The following is a 5296-nucleotide window of genomic DNA, read 5'->3' as shown; positions in this document are numbered from 1 at the left end:
CTGATGCATGTCCTCAAAGCATGTTTTGTGCCTTATGGGCGGTACCAAATGTTGGGACCCAAACAGATCAAGACGTGGAACTGAGAAGAGCGTGGAGAACCAGGTCAGGGTGAAAATGCCAGAGTCACTCTGCGTGACATGTCAACAAAGCAGCCTGGGGGTGAGGGGGCAACCGGGATAGTTCCCGTACTGTGGAATGCACAGCGGCTTCCAGTTTGGAAACAGTGCCTCAAATGAGAACACAGCAGGTTCCAGGTGGTGAAAGGAACCAGAAGGAAATGTAAACCTGGAACGTTTTAGAAAGATGTTCATTACGATTGAAATAAAATAAAGGTTTCCCCCCGGCAAGGGAACTTCAGTTTATCTAGAAACCCCTTTTTAGAGAACTCTTTTGGTTGTCTAATCAATGACCATCCCCAACCCTCTTTCCATGGAGGCAGAGCCCACCCCCAACTTTGGAGACTAAACTGATGAGATAGTCACTCTCCAGTCCTTCCTTGTAACAAGGTCACAGCCAATAGGATCCAAGGGCAGTCCACAGAAGGGAGTTTGGAAAGGTTTTTTGTAAGAAGAAAGCCACAGAGAGCAAAGTGCCCCTTCCTTCCCACCTTTAGATCCTGTGTGAGAAAACACTATTTGGATTTGCAGCAGCTATCTTGCTGTCATGAGGAGAAAGCCAAAATGTTCTGATTCAGGTCCCCGACCTCAAAGAGCCGCTGAATGAACAAACCCCGGAACAACCTACCTCCAGATCTCATGTCAGTGAGAACAAAAAGCCCCACATTTTAGTTGGATATTCTGCTACCTGCCACCAAATAAACCTATTGCTATATAGCAGTGATTTTCTTTTCTTTTCTTTTTTTTTTAATATTTTATTGATTTTTCACAGAGAAGAAGGGAGAGGGACAGAGAGTTAGAAACATCGATGAGAGAGATCGATCAGCTGCCTCCTGCATACCCCCCACTGGGGATGTGCCCGCAACCAAGGCACATGCCCTTGACCGGAATCGAACCCGGGACCCTTAAGTCTGCAGGCCGACGCTTTATCCACTGAGCCAAACCGGTTCGGCTAGCAGTGATTTTCAACCAGTTTCATTTCATGGCACACATAAACTAATTACTAAAATTCTGCTAATCACCAAAAAAATATATATTTTTGCCGATCTGACCAAAAATAGGTATAATTTTGATGCTATTGTTGTGTTGGCTGCTGTAATTCTTTTATCTGACAATCTAAGGAAAAGGAGGTCAATGCCCCTGACTAAATAGTCATCAGGTACTGCATGCTTTGAAAACTTCTGTGGCACACGGTTTAAAAATCACTACTGTAGAGCCAGCCACCCTAAAATTGTGACTGAAGAGAAAAACAAGCATTGATTTGGCTCCCAAATCTGGTAGCTGACATGTATGACTCAGCTGGGCAGTTCAGGTGGGAGGTGGCGGAGGGCAGAGTCTTTCATATGCTGTAGTCAGATGGTGGCTGGGGCTAGGGTCATTTTGAAAGTGTTTTTACTTCTATGTCTAGTACCTGGGCTAAGAAGACTCAACAGCTGGGGTCTGAAGAGCTGGGGTTCCCCAAGTATTCTCTCTCTCTCTCTCTCTCTCTCTCTCTCTCTCTCTCTCTCTCTCATTTACTCAGGGTAGTGAGGTCAGACCTCAGACCCTCTTAAGTGATAGCCTCAGGCCCCAGAGAGAATGTTCCAAGACAAACCAAGGGAAAAGGCAAGGCCTCAAAAGTCACACAGTCTTACCTTTATCACATTCTATTCATCACGTGCTTAGTCACAAAGGTGAGCCCTTAATTCAAGGGAAGGAAACAGAGATTTCACATCTTGATGGGTGGAGTTTCAAATAACTTTGGGATATGTTGTTAACTGCCCAAAATACCCTAACTTGTACATTTGGGTTCCACAGACAACTCTAAGGAAATACAGTATCTCTGCTTATCACTCTGTGGGATGAACTAGGAGGGACCCTTCTCAAGACTTCTCGAACCATTCTTGAGAAAGCTGGTCTTCTCTCAGGACCCTTCTTAACCCTTCCATCCTTTAATAACCCTTATCAAACTGCTCTAGAGCCCACAATGGGCCCTGACCCCGAAGGGGTGGGGGTTGGGGGGGGGAAGCATTCCAGTTAGTAGACTAGGATTTCCTAGGCTGTGACTTGGAGGAGGAGTGAGCAGTTCCTATAAAGCCAAGATGATTAATTGGAAAAGGAGGCTATCTTAATAACTAATGGTTCGGACTTGACTCTGTTCATGAGTATGGTTTGTGTTTTCCTTAGCCTACCTGCTAAGAAGCTAAGAGTCTACTGAATACCAGTTATGGTAACTCTGTTGTATTGGGATTCCCTCCTTCCAAAAGCAGACACTGAAATGAATTATTGGATGCAAGTGGCTTATTTGTGATCCCAGGAAACACTGTTAAGAGACTGGGAAGTGAAACAAGGAAGGAAGAACTAACAGGAAGTGTGACAATAAACAGGTGGGTATCACTAAGGGCAACTGAGGTCCTCTAAGTGACTGTGTCGAACCATGTCTAGCTGCCCCACTAAGGACCAAGGAAATTGAGTCTCTGTCCACCAACTCCTGTCCCTCACAGGTTAGAAGTCACTCCTGGAGGCACTTACTCCCTAGCACCTGTAGGCTGCCACCTAGAAAGACACAGAAAGCCATTGGCATGTTCAGACTCTTCCACAGGATACCTCCATGGTAGGCCATGGGAATATAGTGGGTACTAGAAGCATCTAAACACCAGCTCCTGATACAAACATCCCTTCCTGTCTCTACCATAGTAGACTTTCTACCACATCAAATTCATTTTTAGAAGTAGGCAGAGTACACACTATTTTTCAAAAACAAGATTTACTCTTTAGAGTTGGTCACATATTACTTTGGAATATACAGCTGAAGTAAGCATTGACTGCATAACTGAGGAGCCACAGCATGTCTTAGCTGATTATGATCCAGGCTGATCAAAAGACTGCAGGAGAGAAAAGTGTTCACCTATGGTAGACCCCTGGTGCTAGTTCACTCATTAACCAGAAACTGATTATCCAGATCTCTTGTTTCACCCCCTCCCCCACAGCTGCTGCCTTTTCCCTTTCACTGCTCATTAGCACCCATGGCAAAGGAGGAACAATGGGTAAAATCAGACCCACAGAAGTCCTGTATTATTATTATTATTATTATTATTATTATTATTATTATTATTATTTTACTTGATTCAGGCCAGAATGAAGAATCAAGTTGAAGCTAGTAACAGGTAATATAATTGCTTTTGTTTTCTTTATTGTGGTCAAATATATATAACATAAACTTTACCGCTGCAACTATTGTGAAGTGCACATTTCAGTGGCATTAAGTATATTCAGGTTGTTGTCCCACCATCATCACCACCCATCTCCAAACGTTTTTCAACAGATTATAGAATTTGGGATTGTTAGCGCATTTTTATTTCCCATCATGTCCTTATTCTCCATTTATTCACATATTCAAGCGTTGATTGGATTAGTTAGAAAGAAGTATATTATTTTTATATCAAATATTAAAAAGCGAGGATGTTGTAGCAGATAGATACTGCTACATTATAAACTAGCCCAAAATATAATAGCTCAAACAACCATCTTTTGTTTAGTCACTATCCTAAGAAATGGCAGTTTTTGGTGGGCTCAGCTGGGTGATTCTGCCTATTTGGACTAGACGCGGTTGATGTTGGCTGGGCACACTCATGTGTCTGCTTTCAGTTGCCAGGTCTGCTGGGGTCTGGCTGATGTAAGACGACTCAGCTGGGATGGCTCATCTCAGTGTGTGCAGTCTCTCAACCTTCCCCAGGCTTATTCAACATGGCAGCTCAGCAGGATCTCGAGAGCAATGAGAGGAGAGCCAGTACTGAAATGCTTTTCATGTCTCTGCTTACATTACATTTGCTACTGTCCCATTGCCCAAAGCAAGTTACATGACCAAGCCTATAGTCAGTGTGACAAAGCCCCAAAGGCACAATAAGGAGACATGCACAAATGAGGGCCATTCTTGTAATTAATCCACCATAGATATTATCCTTTCTAGGGCTAGAATTCTCTATGGAGGTAACTATTCTTCTGAGATCACTTTAGTTTATGTTAAAGTACAACAGCCCCTCTTTGATTCCCAAATATTCTCAAAAGCTGAATTTATATAACTGACAAATTAAGCCACATTTGGGGGCATTTTGACCCCAACAGTTGGCCATCTTTATAATCTAACAAAATCACTGAATCGAAACCATATTTTTTCGCTGACCCAATGAGGTGGAGGTCTGTTTGACCATTGTGGTTAGTCTTACTACATCTGCTGCCATCTTGCATCATATCTTCTCTTTAAAAAAATCAGAGGTTCCTCTCCCTCCTTCCCCCACCTCCCCAGTGCCATTTGTTATGGCGCTTGCTGGAAGTTCTGGGTCCCTGCTACCACCACTTCTGTCATCTTTTTCAACTGCCATGATGATCACCTACTGTGACCTCATCAGCCATGATGAGATATTCTCTGACATCTGCAAGATCCAGGAGATCGCAGACGGCCTGTACCTGATGGTGAAGGGGAAGATGGTCAGTAGGACAGAGGGTAACATTGTTGACTTGCTTATTGGTGGAAATGCCTCTGCTGAAAGCCCAAAGGGAAGGTACTGAGGTCATAGTAATCACTGGTGATATGGTTGTGAACCGCCTTTTGCAGGAAATCGGCTTCATAAAGAAGTCTACAAGAACTACATCAGAGATTACATGGAATCAATTGGAGGGAAACTTGAAGAACAAAGGCTTGTAGAGCCTTTTATGACTGGGGCTGTAGAACAAAGGAAGCTCATCCTGCTAATTTCAAAAACTACCAGTTCTTTATTGGTGAAAACATGAATCCAGATGGCCTGGTTGCTCTGCTGGACCGTGAGCACGGGGTGACCCCATATATGATTTTCTTTAAGGGTAGTTTAGAAATGGAACAATGTTAACAAATTTGGTGATTTGTATCTATCACCTGTCATCATATCTGGCTGCTGCTTTTCGTCCACACACCTGGACTAGCATAAATGGGGCTGATGGTATCTTGAGCTCTTCATTTATTTTGACCCTGATTTATTTGGAGCAGACGCATTGTTTTTAAGAAGAACATGTCATGTAGGTCATCTAAAAATAAAATGAATTTAAATTAAAAAAGAACAACAACGGAAGTGTGTGCCACAGGAGAGGAATACAGAAAAGAGAGAGAAAACTGTGCAGTGTTGTCTGCCCCCCTTCCATTTATGAACAGCTGCTCCCATCTCCA

General features: G+C 43.2%; 1 pseudogene across 1 annotated transcript; it reads left to right on the top strand.

The window, feature by feature from the left end:
• Nucleotides 1-4479: 4479 nt before the first annotated feature.
• On the top strand, nt 4480-4982 carry LOC308523562 (translationally-controlled tumor protein-like; annotated as a pseudogene). The gene has a single exon. The product of its transcript is annotated as a translationally-controlled tumor protein-like (transcript).
• The last annotated feature ends 314 nt before the right edge of the window (nt 4983-5296 follow it).

Source organism: Myotis nattereri (genome assembly GCF_964212035.1).
Source record: "Myotis nattereri genome assembly, chromosome: 8".
Taxonomy (NCBI): domain Eukaryota; kingdom Metazoa; phylum Chordata; class Mammalia; order Chiroptera; family Vespertilionidae; genus Myotis; species Myotis nattereri.
Note: the sequence above shows the minus strand (reverse complement) of the source record. Positions and strands in the feature narration are given on the sequence as shown.